Below are 18,344 nucleotides of genomic sequence, written 5' to 3'. Positions count from 1 at the left end.
CAGATAGAAATTATACTGAAATAGGAAAAGAAGGAAATGGATCATGGATGTGAGATGCCTGCTAACTAGGGAAAGATCATCAGGGGATCATTTATTCAGTGCTGTTTTGTAGCATAAAAAAAAATAATAAAGTCAAGCCAAAATAAAAACAAAAAGTGATCGACCAATGAGTCATATGAGTAGTGCAGAGTAAATAGCATACTATTTCAACATGACCAGGCAAGTATTACTGAGAAATCAGACAGAAGTCAGAGTCAGCACAAGAACATTTGCAGGAACTCCTAGGAGAGGGGATAAATGGAAACAGATATGTCCTGCTCTGAAAGCAAGAAGCTTGCATCAGTTCAGTAGCACTGTTGAAATATCTAGAGGTATGCAATGGAAGATATAAAAAGACACAAGTCTTGAAGTAATAAACCAAGTCACTGATCCATCTTTCAGCTTGATATAGATATATATATATATATGTATGTATGTAAACATATAAATACTTACAAATATAAACAACTTAATCCCTTATAAATGATAATACTGTGCATGTACTGTGCATGTGCGTAATCAAGCTGCATCTAGATATTCAGTATGCTAAGTAATCATTCTCCTGCATCAGTCAATTAAAGAATTCCTAAGTTCACATTAACATAACATGCACTAACTTCACCCAAGGAACCACTACAGTGCATAACATTAATATGAAAGAATCTAATGGCTCCCCAAGTAGGCATTGTCAGTATATACCCAAAGGGGCCCATTGGAGCTGTTAAAGCACATTGTACCCGAAATCTGTGGATTAAATGCTTGTTTAATAGGCTTCAGTGTGGGAGAACATAACAGGTACTGCCCATAATCTCAGTCATCCATGGGTAATGGGAGAAACTAATACACTTCCAGCAGGAATGACAAACCAGATTCAAACTGAGGGAAGCAGCACAGTCATTGTAGCAGTGCCATTAGAAGACCATAATGGGCACAAACATTCCTAGCACAATCTAAATGAGATAACTGGTTTTATTACTCCATAAACTCACAAAGTTATCACAGAGGGAAAAAATCACTTCTGAAAGTGATGGAGAACTTGACAGGAACCCCTATCCTTCTGCTCTATTTTTTTTGGAATGTGACAACATTATGATTTCATGGGAAAATTTGTACTATTACTTCACATTTCCAAATGTGCAAGGTATTGTGATGGTAGAAGAGATCAAGCTGTATAATTTTCCCCAATACACATACATTTGCATTTGAAACTATGTACACTTTCACTCAGAAGCTCTTTAACTCACAATAATGGTACCAAATATCCATATTTGCCACAGAAAGGAGATGTTATTTCATGGCACATAGAAATGACACACATACTATCATTATCAATAATTTGAGCATCTCTGAAGTATTTAAAAAATTTTACTTTTTCTTGTGACTGTATGGACTCATTACTGCAAAAATAGACTGCACCATCTTATGTTGATGGAAGTACATAATTCTTCTGATACCATTCAGAGAATTGGCTTGAAAAGAAAAAAGGAAAAAAAAGGGGAGGAGGGAGGGAACAGCCCTTCTCCCCAGCAATACTTGGCCTTGATTAAATACACAGGTGATACAAAGCCTAAATAAATCTAACACAATATCGGTATAACTGATCTCAGTCTACTCTAGCAATCTCACTACTAGTAGAATCGTAGAAAATGTTCAAGTGTAATGACCCTGGTCTGGCAACAGAAGGAGAAAAAGACTGCAGAATCAAAAGCATGTTTCTAGAACTCTTTTTGCTCATGAGCTGACTCCTTCAACATTAGCTTTGCTTGTTGCCAAGGACCATGTTTTTAGAGTAATCTACTTAAGGTCTGCCAGCACAGCTATATGAGCTACATAGATAGAATTAATCTTGACTAAAAAGTGTTTTTGTCAACAATGATGTATACCAATCTAGAGAGACAAATCCACTATCTCAAGAAAAAAATAGTTGAATCAAATGTTTGTAGTCATTTAAGCTGGAATTGGTGTTTCTTTCCAGAAGGCACTATTAGAAAACAATTTCTTCATTAAGTTCTAGATATCTGCTATTTAATTGCTCTTTTAGACCTTTGACAAGTGTACTTTGGGGAAAGTACTTTGTAGAGAAAGAGGGAACTAAAGAATTTAAGCCAATACACGTTAAATTATTATTTTGACTTCTTGAAATAGTGAAAGCAGTGGATTTATCTCGTTAGATTGATATAAATTATTGTCAGAAAAAGCACTTCTTGGTCAGAATTAATAAAGACCTTTTGTCTATCCCTGATCAAGGTTAAATACATTATAACAAGAAAAATAAAGGAAGATTCATCAGTAGGTTCTTTCCACAGATAATCTACCTTAGACATAAGCACAGCCATAGACTTCAAGCGATTTGCAAATGATAAACATTTTTAAATGTGCATAAATAACTTAGAAGTATGAGTCACATACTTAAAAGACAGTTAGGTGTCTTGGTCCCTCTGACTTCATGTGAAACTCAGAATATATCTTTTTAAATTAGCAGTATTGAATACAAAAATATCACCTTGGTCAAGCTTAATTCTTCCATGCCTGGCCCTGCCTCTGATCAACACCTGTTTGCAGTCTGGGTACCCTTCATCAGAAATACTTAAGTGAAGCCCTAGTACCTGAAACCCTCTGAAAACCCCTGAAACCTGTCCTTTGCCCAGAAAGATATTGCAACCCCCCTACAAGTAATTATGTGCATATCAACACCTAGAAGTTTTTATAAGAAATACCCTAAGCTGTACCTGAGCAAAAGCCCGTGAGCACAGAGTGCCATGTAGATATGTTAGATGAAGTCTAAGAACAGGATAACCTTGTCCCAGCTATTCTGCATTATGTAAATATAGATATGGTACTGTTTTGACTACAATCCTATTCCAGGGCCATCTTGCATGTCTCTTATTCTGTTATTTGGATAAGCACTGAGAAACAAAACACTTTTAAACTTTCAAATAAAAATGTCACAAGATATGAGAATTATTTTTTTAAATATATATATTATTGCAGAAAACAAAATGGCTGTCTGAGGCATACTTGACAACTTAGACATGTTCTGTAGCAGTTGAAAGGCACCTCAGCTGGATGGAGAGTTAGGACTTCATAAAAAAGAGAAGCAGCTTTATCTTATGACATAAGGAGAATCCCACAATAGCAACCTCCTCTCAGGGACTCAGAAAGGAGACAATTTCTTAAAAAGATTGCAAAGACTTCACAGTTGCAGAGATAAGAAGCCTCAGTTCTCTTCCCCTCTCAGCCTATCTCAGCCTACATAACTATCACATATCCACTGGGATACCAGAAGCCAGGTTATCTGTTCAAAAGAAACTACTGAATTTTCTTCAGAAGCATTGTTTAATCTTTATCTTCTGCCAGATGTCTTAAAGCTAACACGTCAAGTCTATCACCACACAAAAACCTACCTGACATCAGTACCGAGACGGACTCCATACTAGCCAAAGGCACAAAAGTGAATGCGTAACTATCATTTCTCTCATGCTGTGAGCAAGGGTTATTTCTTTTGAACTTAAGGTCCCAGCTCAAGTCCTATTAGGGAAGCCAGCTTTACATGTAGTTGAGGCAGAGGTACAGCAAACCTACAGAGCTGCCACTGCTTCAAAGTCCCTAGCAGTTTCCAACATTCTCCCCAGACTAAGATCTGTGGCTATGCTAACACCTGGCTGCCTGTGCAACAGGAATAGGAGAAGGCAAAGATAAAAGATAGATTTACCATGCATTGAAAATTGAATAGCTTTCAGAATTTAGGTTCTTTTTAAGGTCTGCAATAACACCAATGGCTCCAGCTCAGAAGAATTCCACTGTTACCAAGTGACAATACAGACATAACCTCATTTGAAAGGGTACAGAAAGAGAAACACAGTCTTTGTACACATATGCCAAGAACTACACAACTATTCTTATTTTATTTCCTCATTCTTTCCCCTGGAAAGAGAAGAGAAAAGGAAGGGAAAAGGAAGAGAAAAGGAAGGGAAAAGAAAGAGATGCTAACTTTCAATATTGATTAGATGCTCTTGCCTACCTTTTCCTGGTCAAAATTCCAAAACGTGGAAAATTTATTTTAGCCATTTTTGTTCTCTCCTCTCCACATTAAGAACTGAGAAGTGATGATATAAAACAAATAAATTACTGGAGAAAACAACAACAATAACAACAAGAGAAAATCTGAATCATTCTCTTTTTCATAATTACCCAGTTGCATGACAGGGAGTATCACAAATTGATTAAAATCATCAAACTTTCATCAATGGTAAACCTTGATCATTAGACATTGAGACCTCAAACCTCAATAAAATTATTTAAGACAAACAGCTAGAAATGCTTTAGGCAGACAAAAAAATGCACAGTTTAATCTTCAGCTCACCTGTAAAAGTTAAATGGCCTGAAATCATAGAATCATAGAATCATTAAGGTGGGAAAAGGCCTTCAAGATCATCTGGTCCTACCATCACCCTACCACCAGTATTACCCACTAAACCATGTCCCTAAGCACCAGGTCCAACCTTTCCTTGAACACTCCCAAAACTGAGTCATCAAACAGGAGCTTTGGGTGCGTGGGAGTAGAAATGTTGTTTTTGCAGAGTTACATTGTTTAGGGGAAAGGAATGTGGCATTGAGGTATGCTTACAGTGATAAGAAAGCTTAGCAGGTGACCTTGTAAAATCAGACTCCTTAGAATAATTAGGTGAAAATCACGGCGTTAAGTCAAGTCAAATAAGTGAAGAAACATTACCTCTTCAAGCAGTAAAAACGTCAAAATAAATCTGAAATTTAACAGGACGGCAACTGAAGGCCATTGTTTGTGAAGCATCAGATAGATTGTGAACCTGGATTACCCACTCAGTGGGGAAACAGGGGAGGGTCCTGTCATCAAAAGGTATATAAACTGTGTTTTGGAACTAGTAGGTGTGCTCTCCTGCTTGTGGGGTGCCTGCCATTGCAACTGTGAATAAATTACTACTTCACTGAGATCCTCCCCTGAGCCTGTTATTGGCTATGGAGTGTTTCTCACAGGTGTAAATACTTATGAAAAATATCAGGTGTTTCATCTGCAGTTTTCATCTTCTCCATGCTCAAAATGGACTGCTAATATTTTTTTCTTCTCATCTTTTGTCTCCATTTTGAATTTGCATTTATGTCTCTGTTGGCAAAATTCACTGTCTTATAAAATGTTTGTACAGTATGCACATGCTAGGGATATAATTGTTTTGGAGATTTGTGCAATAGTAAAACAGCCAAGGCTTGGGCTGAGGCAGGAGGGAGTTCAATCTAGTCCAGATATCCTGCTGTCCCCTTGCTAACTGGGCTCTGCAGGTACAGATTCACTAGGCTGGGATGTGAGGGAGATGATTTTAGCCTTCTGCTGATTTACCCTTTACCCATTACCCCACAGCTCCTTTCCCTTTAGCACAAATTGTCAACATTTGTATTCACAGCACAATCTTACAGCCTCTCACACAGGAGAAGCTCTGTGACTACTCAAGGGGAGCAGAAAAAGAAGGTAGATGGAGTTAAAGAGAAGTAAAGGGACAGTTTTCTTCATCACCAGTTCCCTTGACTATGTGTCCATTAAATAGAACTTTAATAAAACAGCTGAGTACTATACAATAGGGAAGTCTAGGCTTATCAGGGCTTAGATGCAGAGCTGAGGTTATGGGAAATGCCCCTGGCATGTCTGGGCTGGTGGTCTGCCTTACATAGTCCATGCACTAGCTGAGCAAACTCAGTCCTCAGAGTTACTCTGGAAATCCCCCTGTTCCTGCAATTCAGGAAACATTATATGGAGAAATACAACCCTCTTGTGTTGCTCAGTGCTAGAAGGCACTTGTTAATCAACTGTGAACCTTGCCAAATAGCATCTCTTTCCATCTGATTCAGAGGCACAATGAAGCAACAGAAGGATGTTTAAATCCCAATGAGAAAGCATTAAAAAGCTAATAATTTTTATTCTCTTTCTCTCTCTCTCTTTTTAAGTAGAGAATAAGTTGTGGTATAATTTTGAACCCTCTCTTACACAAAACAGAAAAAGCATGTGTAGATTTTTGCCTTAGTAAATGATTGTTACCACTGCCAAAATAGGGACATAACATAATGGCACCCAGACCAGCTGCGAGTGGAGATTTCTGTCCTAGTGTCTGGAAAACTGCCCTGCAAAAAGGGACCTGGGGATATTGGTCAATAGCCAGTTGAGCATGAGCCAGCAGTGTGCTCAGGTGGCCAAGAAGGTCAAGGGCATCATGGATTTTTTTATCAGATATATTGTGGCCAGAAGGACTAGGAAAGTGATTATCCCTCTGTAGTTGGCTCTGGTGAGGCCTCATCTTGAATACTGTGAAGCTGGTGAAGGGTCTAGAGAACAAGGCTTATAAGGAGTGCCTGAGGGAGAGCTGGGATTGCTTATCCTGGAGAATAGACTCAGGGGAGACCTTATCACACTCTACAATTACCTTAAAGAAGGCTATAGTGAGGTGAAGAGCCCTCTTTTCTCCCAAGCGCCAAGAGATAAGACAAGAGAAAATGGCCTCAAGTTGCACCAGGGGAGGCTTAGGTTGGATTAGGAAACAATTCTTCACTGAAAGGGTCGTGATGTATTGGAACAGGCAGCCCAGGGAAGTAGTTGAGTCACCAACCCTGGAGGTCTTCAAAAAACATGTAGACATAGAGCTTAGTGATATGGTTTAGTGGTGGACTTGGTAGTGCTAGGTTAAAGGTTGGACTAGATGATGTTAGAGATCTTTTCCAACATAAATAATTCTATGATTCTATTATTCTATTTCATGACATCTTTTATGAAGATGTCATGAAATGCCTAGTAGAGAAATCTAATGGTACAAGCAAATGACAGTTAATTAAAACCAGCATCAAGAGAATCATGTCTCACTAAATGATGTCAGATGGTTGGTACTGAAGCATTTACAGAGAATCAATGGTGTTGCCCCAGCTATGAGATATAAGGCCCTGCTTCTCAACTGCCTTGTAGTTTGTAGGGCTGCTACTGCATGCACAAGGCAAACATGACAAAAAGCAAGTGTGACTTGATCACATTTTATAGTTATAAATGATCAAATATCTGACCCAAGAAGCCTGCCACCACTCCACTTCTGACATGACTGTGTTAAGTGTTTGTTCTGTCTCTGCTGGTTAATTGCAGAAAGAACAGCTTTGCTCTTGAGCACTCTGCCCAGTTGGCATCAGAAGCACAAAAGAGTACAGCAATGTTTGATGATTATCCAGAGACATCATGGCAAGGAGAGTGGAAAGAAAAATCCTGCTACAGTTATTCATTGTAATTGAGAACAGGTAATGAAAACCATATTAAATTCTCAAAGAAGGACAACAAGGCTGCCAGTTTGAAAAAATAAATAAATAAAATCAGAAAGCTCCAGATGGTTGTAACTTCACAGCACCGCATCAGCTATTTGTGACACATAGCCTGCATTAATGTCAAGCTGTCAGAAACACAGTTTGAAATGGCCAACCAGAATCATAAATGTTGTCCTTCAACATACACAGTGATGCGTCAAATATGACCTTAACATTTCCTCTCTTGAGACTGCAATATAGTATGTCAAAATACTGGCATCAAGGTATTTCCTAATTATTGATAAAGTGTTATTCAACCTGTATGCATCAGAAAAACTAACCTTAGTCACAGAATTTATACAATAAATACATACCTCACTATCAATTTTCTTTGTACTCATATTTAGACACTTGTTTTCCTACATATCCCTCTGGCCCACACAAGTTTAATCTATGGTCCTTCTTTTTTACATAGCTTTTCCTTTTTTTTTCACATTTACCTGTACTTTTTACAAAGAAGCAAACAAATGAAAAAAATGTAACATTGTTCAAAGAAGTGCAAGACACAGCAACAGAAATTATGCCCAAAATATATTGTCTGAGGATATATGCCAAAGAGGTACCTACAAAATAATTCATCAATTCCTTTGATTCCAGAATGGATCTGCACCTTTAAGAAAATAGTCCATCACAACCCATGAGACAGCTCTGGGTTGTGTCAATCACAGCAGGGGGGTTTGTCAGGAATGATTACCCAAGGGACTAGACAAAAATAAATAAATAAATAAAATTGTCTTTCGATCAGCTTTAAAACAGCGTTTTCTCACATTCATCAAACGATGTAAACAAATAATAAACAATGTGAAATTCTGGTGTATGCCTATGGAATTTCTAAAATGTTTTTAGGATCTTGAAAGAGTGTCAAATAAATATGTTCAGAGAATGAAACTTCACTTAATTCTTCAACAGCAAAATTTTAGAATTAGTAACTCAGTAGTATACCAACATGTCGAGGTAAAATGCCCTTAGAAAAAGGTGAAAGCCAGAAGACAGCACATTGTCAGTTTCAAGCATTGGACTGTGCCAGGGAGCAGCCTTGGCTGACACTTCCCCACCTGGCTGATGACTGTCTTCCCAGCAGGAGCTTGCACTGGATTTGTGTGCACAGCAATGTCTGTTTCAGTCACTCACTAGCCAAGAAAAATATCTCTCTGTGTGCTTATAGCTGGGGTATGATCCTGTTTGCAAGCTTCCATATCAATGAAAAATGCCCAGATAAGTGTGATCTAAAGAGCTACAGGTTCTAATAGCAACAAATGAACAAAACTCCTCACTTTCAGAAGTCTTATATTTTGTTATACCATGCTATCATGGTTATATCAAGGCTACATCCCATTTTTCCTCATATAAAAAGGACTGAATTTTACAGTGTGCTGAGTGGTCTGACTGCAACCCAATAAAGCACTCAAGGGAGTGCTAAGCTTGAATATATATATATATATATAATTAATATATAATGAATAATCTACAAGGGGACTATTTGCATATGCACAGAAAGTAGGTGATTAAGTGCATCTTTTGATGGAGGTGAGTTGGTGAGTTTTTTCACTGCAGACTTGAGTGCATGAAGTTTCTCATTAGTCTCATGAAACCTTTTAGCTTAGAAGGAATACAAAATATGAGAAAAAAAACTATAAAGTCTGAAGAAACACATGTAATATGTATTTTTTCTTAGAGCATCTACATCTAGCCACACCTCCGTTTTAGTTTCAGTTCTGGTTGGCATCTCTGATACTATAGCAATACAAATACAAATATGGCAGAAATAGAAATTAAAAGAACAATAGCTGACATCAGTCAAATGGGAGTGCCATAGTCACTTGAACCCAAACAGCTAACATGAGGAGGATACAAAGTGTTTACAAAATATTTCCTACAGAAAAATCACTGTGGGGGCAGGATTCAAAATCACATGGTGCTTCCAAATGGGCTTTTTGCTCCACATACTAGAAGGAACACTGGAAGATATATAGGAAAGAATAAATCTGCTTCCATGGGGAATTGACTAGATGACCTGATAGGACATCTGTTTCTATCAGCATTTTGTTCGTTCATTATTTTGTTTCATGTGGCTGTTCTGAATCTTGTGCTGAGCCTAGAACCTGTAATTTACCTTGGGCTTTAAAACACACATACAGACAGACTAAAGAGCAAATCCTTTCAAAGTAATTGGCTCATTTCCAAAGACAACTCCTGGATTTTTAATTCAGTTACCTAAGCTTGTGGAGGACTGCAGCTATGCTACATTGAATGTTCACTGCTTAGCAGAAGAGCTGATGTTTTCTCCAGTCTAGCTTTCTGCAACATATTTGTCTATGTGCATGCAGGCATGCATGAATATATGTAAAAATTGAAAAAAATATATATATTTGTAACTTTAAAGCACTTTAATTGTAAATTTAAAATTCTATGACATTCTATGGCATTTTCTGCATATCCATATCAAATATCAAATCATATCAAAGCAAATATTTTGCCATCAGAAATGCAATATTTGAAAATCAAGAGTAGAGTATAAAAATAAAGGTGAAATATTAAACAGACTAAATTGTAAAGTACATACAGTCTTACTCTGTTAAGAAACATTAACAAATGGTAGCATCAAATAAATATCAACTAAATGAGAAAAATGTCTTTGTTATTCTTTAGCTGCTAGAATTCTTGCAGCTATAATGAAATAAATCTGGAGATTAGATGAAACACTAGCAAGGAAAAACTTTATAAGAATTGAAATGTTAAAGAATATATAAACTTTCAAAATTTCAGATGCTGTCCCTGAAATCTGGCTTCTGTCATTTTTGAACTGTTTTCCACATAGAACACCAGCAGTGTTTTACTGACATCCTATTCATGGTCTTTTACAAGTTAAATTTTTAGAGACGTCCTGCCTTGGAAATCCTACAGTATGTTCACCAGGCTCCTTTTCTATATTTTCCAGCAAGTTAATTTTTGGTGGAGACTGGATCTCTTTTCCTGTATCTGGTTCTTCTCTAAGTATGTGATGGGAATATATCTCCACTTCACTTTATACCTCTGGAATTTAAATTCGTCATCATTCTCCCCTCCATAATCTTTGAGGTCATTCATTAGTCACCTTCTAAACCAAGTGAGATGGTTTATAAAAGATAGATGCGCATTGACTTATCTATTATTGGTTGATTTACACTTTCCACCAGACTGTTAAATTATTGTTCCAATGTTATTATAACAGACTCAGAACTTTGTAGTTCCCTTTTCTTTGTCTCCACTGAATAAACTCAAGCTTCAATTACAACCACAGCAGTTAGAAAAAACAATGGAATTTTAACTGGCTCTTTTACCCATTATTAGGAGCATACATGTATTGTAACATCATGTTTTGTACTAGAGTTAAAATCTTCCTTCAAATAAAATGTATGAATGGAACAAATTTAAAATAAAAATAAAAATTTGAGGATTGTACTCAATTATTTTCAAGTCTCTGCTAGATCTTTTCACTACCATTATATTTGTCTAATGATGATTTCCAAATCAAAAATGATTAAAAAACAAAACAAAACAAAAAAAAAAACAAAAAAAAAAACAACAACAAACAACATCTTCTATTGATTCAGTACATACATTTTAATGTAGTTTATTTATCTGATTATGAGGAACTACTGAAGCAATGATTATTTTGAGTGTGCTTAAGATACGTAACTAACATTTTTTTTTATACAATTTTTGTATACTTTCTGAAAAGTCTTTTACTTGAATCACAGACTTCTAGAGTTTGGTGAATTTTAAATGTTTCTAATCATGAATTCAAAGACAAATGTCTGTGTTCTCCTGCAGTAGTTTTTGATTATCTAGCACAGTCTAATTTATGCTTTAAGACATTCTGCTTAGACATAAATATTAGATTATGATGAAATCTCTACAAGGTCTCTAGAATACTAAAATTGCTTATTACAGATAAACAATCCCATGTTGTGAGATGGATTTTTAAAATGATTATATTTTTACTTTGGTTCTGTCACCTTATTTGCCTCTGACATTGAAGTAAATGTGTTGAGCCTGAACTGATTACATGCTGTTTTTATGTCAGTGCAACCTCACCAATCCAAAGTTACTGCAACCTTGCAGCAGCTTTGTTCTATTTCTGCAAAGCAAAATGGCTTCTAACCTTGTTTCAGTGTCTACTTTAGTAGGGTTTACAATTGGCTTGAATGAGAAAGCAGCACAAATACGCACACCAATGACACTGGTGGAGAGACTGCTGATTTACATCAATGTAAATGAAGAGCCATGTCCTTCTTGTTCAAGTATACATATGTAAATTGCTGTGGTATTTTCTTAATCCCTACTTTTTAAACACAGTATAATTTTTCACTTTTTCCCTTCTTCACATGCTATAGGCTTTTCCAGTAATAACTTGAGATTGAAATCCTGGTTGCCTAAAATCAAAGTTAAGGGAACAGCTCCAGTTGAACTTACTAGAAATTTCCTCAGAAATGCAACAAACATTCACAAGAAACCTTGGAAATCTTCCCAAAATACCTACAGACATTGTCTTCTTGTAAGACTCCATAGAGTGTGGAAAGCAGAGAATTATTTAAGTTGTTAAATCTGATCTTAATTCTTGGATTGTTTGGATTGCAATTATGAGATATGATATCTAGTGAGCAGGTGACGGCATAAAAGAAAAACTAGAAATTCTGACTATAAAGATATCATTCATATATCTACATTTCATGACTGTCACCCCTGCAAAGTCAGTCAAATAAAGTCAAGGCATTCACATTTCCAGCTCATGAGTGAAGTAGTAATGAGTTCCTGAGGGTTCAGGTAAAAATTGCTTTCATTATACAAAAGGTTGAATTCATTCATTTTTACTTTCTTAGGCCTGTACTGGCTTTAGAGAGCTAGTAGAAATATGTTTTTTTAACCATGAACAGTTTTTGTTGTTGTTGTTGTTGTTGTTTTTGTTTTTTGTCTGAAAAGGAGAAAGGTGACAAGATTTTCAAAGATCTGTTTAAATAAAATATATTTGTTTAATAGATAAAGTTTTGATTATGATTGATCTTGAATACCAAGGAAAAACTTTTCATGAGAGATCAAGCTGTGTCTGTAAGATAGTTATATAGGGCAAGCAGAGATGAAAGGGAAGAGAGCAAAAGAGAGTCCTTACAACCTTACAATGTCTTGGAAGAAAATCCTAAACCCTAAAATAAAGATCTTACATGGCTTTTTTTGACATCAAACTGAGTGTAGGTGATACTAAAATTTAGGTAGAATGTCCTACAAAATGGATCATTGTGAACAAAAATAAGTGAGTAATGTTAAGAAAATGGAAGAAAATTTTCATTAAAAGGTAGCTACGGTGTTAGAACAAATATTTTTTTTAAGTGCTTTGGTCATTCAGTTCTCTGAACAGCTGTCCAAAACATGTTGATGATGTTGTATTAGTTGAATGTTTCCAGTTTAAGGACAAAAGGACTAGACGATCCTCAGAGACTGTTACTTTACCTTCAGTATTCACATATCAAGGTGTAGTCACATCAACATTTTTTTCTTAAAACAAGAAACACAATGAACTATGCTACACAGCTTTTTGCAGTTATTGAAGGTGCTTGTCATTCTTTCTGTTAATAGCTTAGATGCTGTGTAATACTCAGTTTTAAAAGCCTTTAAACAGAGAATATCCTCTTATTTTGAAGCATACTTGCACAATTTTCATTGTTTGAGTCAGTGTGCAAAAGTCACTAGGTATGTGCAAGTCCCAACTCAAGACACTGAAAATTATGAGTCTTACTTCAGTTGCTGCCCACAGAATAAAAAAATAAAATATTAAAAAAAAACAAAAAAAAACAAAAAAAAACTATGACACTTTCCTTAAAATCACACTTTCTTTAAAATTCTGAGAACTTCTATACACGTATACCTAACAGTTTATGATGGTCTAGGCTACCTTACTTTATTTATTTGCTAATTTATTTATTTTATTTTATAACTTTTCTGGTCAACTAGAAGACATTTTCAGATAATGTAATGAAATATAATAATGAAATAATATAATGAAATAATGAAATAATATATTAATGAAAAAGAAATAAAGTTCTCCAGATAAAAATATAATTCCAGTAATAAAATATAAAAATATAAGTCCAGTGCTTTACAAATTGGATGTATGTTAACAGAAATATCAGAAGATTTGGCAGCTCCGAAGTATTCACCAAAATTAGTAAAGTAACATAATGGAATTGTGCATTCATTTGTAAACAAGGCAACTGACCTGCAAATTTATGTATGTCATTAGGAGCTGTGATTCATGCTGCAGTTGAACAAATGAACTTTTAGCTAGTTCTATGTGAGATGGATCTTTTTGATAAATCAAATCCTGTAATCTGAAAATTAAAGCATGGTTTATTCATTGTGAACTATAGTCCCTAATGGTGGAAGCTGCTGCAGCCTAATTCACTTCTATAGATCTATACCATTTTCCATAATAAAATACACTATTTGACATGTACAACATGACTGCAGCTTGATGTCAGTCGATAAAAGACAAAGCTACAAAGGCATTTTAGGCAGATTGGAGAAAATAATATGATTAGTATGAAACTATTCAAATACTTTCTCAGAGATCTAGATAGGCACAAAGTACACATGCAGAAATAAAGTACAGCAAAGTTAATGACTGCAGAGTAATAATCTGTACATTGACCTTGCTTCTATCATAGTAAATAATTCAAAATAAATAATTATAATCCCAGAGTAACAAAAGTAGAGAATGCTAGATGGCTAGTAACATCTGTTGCATGCCACTTTTTTTTTTACTTTTTTTTTTTTTAAGTACAGTTCAGCTACAGTTCAACAAATGTCTTCAAATTAAACAGAAAAATGAATGCCAGATTGTGCTAGTTTGTAGGTTTGCTACATTTGGCTATTTTGCTAACAGCAACTATGTTAGATTCTGCTTGTCGTCTACCATACAGTGAGAGATATACATCTATTACCAAAAACAAACAAACAAAAAAACAAAACTGAAACTATACATGTGAGAACAGTAGCCTTATAATAACCAACCAGAAAGATATACATTCCAGTTCCTACTTTTAATACACTTCCCTATTGTCTTTCTATAGAGTTGTTAGCTTGTCATCATAAAATGTTAAAGAAGAGAGGGGGAAAGTGAGGATGGGAAGGAATAAAGGCTAGGGGAAAAGATCTTTTCTATGGGTTTTGGAAATCAACCTACATTTTGATCATAACATGACTCAGAAAACATTTGTGATGTTATCTGTCTTGGAGATTAAAATTGTCTTTTGTTGATTAAATGCTGCTCTAGGGGTGCTGAAGTAACTGTGGCAGTAACATTAAACATTGAGTATATTATTTTTTCACAGCTTGCTCACAGAGTTTATGTTTTAAAACTGAAAATGAATGAATGAAAATGAAATGACTGTTTTAAAAATGAAGCATTTATAAACATATTCAATTGAGCTTGAAAACAAGTTTAGAAAGCTTATCCTCTTATGATAAGTATAATATAATGTACAGAAAATCCCCTCACTATTACATTTCATTAAAAAACAAGAAACCAGGGTGATTTCAGAGCTCACTGAGGATCCTTTGATTATGTAAGTAGTTTTCTTTTCTGCCTGTATGAATTTGCTCTTTTATGGTTCGATCATTGATATACTATGAAAGTCAAGATGCCCAATCAGATACATAATTCATTCATAATTCATATTTTCATAATTACTTCTGATGTATTTGTACATTATATCACATACTTCTGATATATTCGTAATTAATTCTGACATAAATACCATGTAACTCATGAACATGTTCAGAAAGATTTAAAATATCTATTCTGATATCTGAACAATGAGCAATGTATAAAGGTATAAAACGCCCTTAAGCAACAAAGAAATTAAACTTTATTATATAATTCTTTTACTTCTCATGGAATTCTTTAAGGCTCTAATCTGGGGAGTCACATCGAAGGAAAACTACTGGTCATAACAGGAATCCAATTCGCCATTGTATTAGTTTCTATTATTGTCATACACATTTAATTATTCCACAAACTTGGATTGCCTAATGATGTTTCCAGAAATGTTACAGTAATATATGACATATAAAATGGTTGTAGCATTAAGTTACAAAATCTATATACCAATTTCCCAAATTTCTTATTTTAGAATGCATTCAAATCCAGAATTTTGGATCAGAAATGGTGGAAATCAGAGATTTCCGTCATATGTAATACATAATAATGTTTTCTCAGAAGCTCCCCAGCTAGCATAGAATCAATACAAAACACAAAGATACTTAGTGCTACAACACTGAACATGGTGTGATTCACACACATTACAAACTCTTCTGAACAGGTTTCTATGAACTATTCCAGTACCAAACTGTGAGTTTAAAATCTTCATTTATTTTATTGCAGTTATATTAAGTTTTGCAATTTATGTGTTTGTCTAACAGGTGTTAGTGAATAGTTTGCTCACTGATATGAGTATGCTGCAAGGACTTCACATAAAATATAAAACATATGGAATCTAAGCTGTTCAGAAATTGTGAATGTTGGTATTTGCATGGTATAAGCATTATTCTAGAGTCCAAAACAAGGTTAGTAACACTTGAAGTTTCTGAACAATGAAAGTAAAATAAAATTTCACTTTTTGAAGGCTAAAAGCAAGGTTGTGAAAAGACCAAGCTGCCTGTGCCTTGGAAAGGAGAGCTGATATCAAAACCAGGGAGTTCATCCCAAAATGTTGGACTACCTCTTGCAGATGATATGGGAAAAACTGACAGCAGAAGCCATGGTCACAAACACCCTGATTCCTGCTTTACTAGCTCTCCAGACAACTACCAGAAGTTAGCTAGTTAAATTGATGGGAAAAAAATACATAAAATTTAAAATATATATAAATCTATTTTTCAATTCTGTGTGGCCATGCCATAGTAGGAAAGCTTATTTTACCAACTAATCTATTATGAGCAAGGTGGCCTTAATGTTTATTTGGATCTAAGTTACCAAAGAAGAGTATCAGAAATCATCCATATGACTATGGCTTATTTTCTGATGAAGAAAGGTCAACCAAGAAATGGGGCAAGGAAGATAACAAAAATGGCAGTTCATGAAATACCTATAGCTATACTGATTACATATACTGATATATTCCAAATGTGATTCTATTTGCAATAGCACCAGCTTTGTAAAGAAGAGGTGTAGTGTCAAAGCCAATAATCTCTTGATTTCTATTCCTTAAGAGGTCCATCTGACCACTGATGGAAAGGAGGAACTGTGCTCCAAGAGACTGCAATGTGAACCTCTCACTTCCATGGAGATCTGACATAGCAGAAGATTTCTCCACAATTAAGAATAAGAGATATGAAATCATTGCATGGGATGATACTAGCCAGTTCAAAAGTGCAGAGTTCTTCTGGCTAGACAAGGATGTGAAAAGGTATGCCCTCTGCTCAAATGCACACTTATACCAGCAAACAACCCTCAGTGAGAAGTACCGATTCTGCTGAAACTACAAATTTTCTTCCTGACTTGGCAGGAAAGACAGAAATAATTTATCCTAGAAGAGCTGAAACAGCAAAATGCAGCTCTACCCTTCCTCTCAAGCCATGAGGAGAAAGAATAATGGACAGAACCATTAGTGTTGGCACATAATTGACCACATCCATTAAGGATGCTTTTGAAATCTCAGGCTACTGCCAGACCTCTGTATCCTTCTTTAGCCCTACTGCTATATTTACTTACTAAATAAGGCTCATCAGTCTCTTCATTCTTTTTAAAATAATTAGCTTTTTATGTTTGCTGATGTTCAAAACCAAAAATTAATATAAATCCCACAGTAGAAACATTAATCTGCAGCATTGCTTATAAAGTTTAGTTTAGAAATGTGTTAAGAACTTCCTGAAATTATTTTTATTTTTTGAATACCTAATAAAAAGACATTTTCAATGTGTAAAGAGTATTAATATGTTAATACATTAACAACAATAAAATCTGCTTAATAAACTATATCACTGGGTGTTAACAGCAAAGAAATTGTAGCAATTAAGCATATGTCTGTGGTATACAACTCTGCAATTTTCAATAAACTTTCAAGTACAATAATAAATATCTGTGAGTTACCATACCAAGGAGATCCTCAAATATCTTCTCACTTTTTCATTCAGCAAAATATTCTGTTCCATAGTTGCTACTGGGGATGCATCTCATATAACTAAAATCCAGACTGAAGCTGCTTCAGCAGACTAGAAGATGTGCACTTTCAACATCTCTTCAAATCCAGTACTGGGCTAGTACTTCTAACATATGTAGGTTGTTTCTAAGATTAACTTTCCCACCATCCCACTCACCCACTTTCATTCACCAGATTTCTTGAAATAACTCTTTGGGAAAGTATTTAGTAGAAGAATTGTCATGATTAAAGACAAGTTTACTGCTTAAAAAAAGAATAAATTATTATTATTATAATAAATAAATTTAAAATATAAATAATTATAATAATAATAACTATGCTTTTCATATACCTGTATTTCTTTGGACTTCAGTCCAAATCATTTCATGTAGCTAAAATGTAGTAATAATACTTACCAAAATAGGTTCCAGTCCTTGGGCAGAATTGTTCTCTGCTGTATTTTATTCACTGAACAGGATCTTGGTCTGGGGACACAGTTGCTTTTGTTTAAATGCATTGTATCTTTTCAGTATTTTAAACTCCCTAAAGGCATTCACATAATCCATCACCTGTCTGGACAGTAAGAAAAAATCCTTTCCTGAAAACTAAAGCACAAGCTCATGCTACTTAATTCTGGCAAAGAGAATGTGCTTTCTTCTACATGAATTAAATCACCATTTCAATGATTCCTTTGGATGGAGGAAGTGTTTTACTTCAGTACATTGTGGAAAATTACTGTTTCATATTAACAGCTTCATTGAGAAGACA

General features: G+C 35.1%; 1 long non-coding RNA gene across 1 annotated transcript in view; it reads right to left on the bottom strand.

The window, feature by feature from the left end:
• Positions 1–18,128, bottom strand: part of LOC311433747 — a 78,276-nt gene extending 60,148 nt beyond the window's left edge. Inside the window, exon 1 of the long non-coding RNA XR_014690933.1 lies at positions 17,993–18,128. This is a non-coding gene — a long non-coding RNA (uncharacterized lncRNA). The remainder of the gene's footprint in view (positions 1–17,992) is intronic.
• Between the last annotated feature and the right edge of the window lie 216 nt (positions 18,129–18,344).

This window comes from Aythya ferina (assembly GCF_964211825.1).
Source record: "Aythya ferina genome assembly, chromosome: 3".
Taxonomy (NCBI): Eukaryota; Metazoa; Chordata; class Aves; order Anseriformes; family Anatidae; genus Aythya; species Aythya ferina.
Note: the sequence above shows the minus strand (reverse complement) of the source record. Positions and strands in the feature narration are given on the sequence as shown.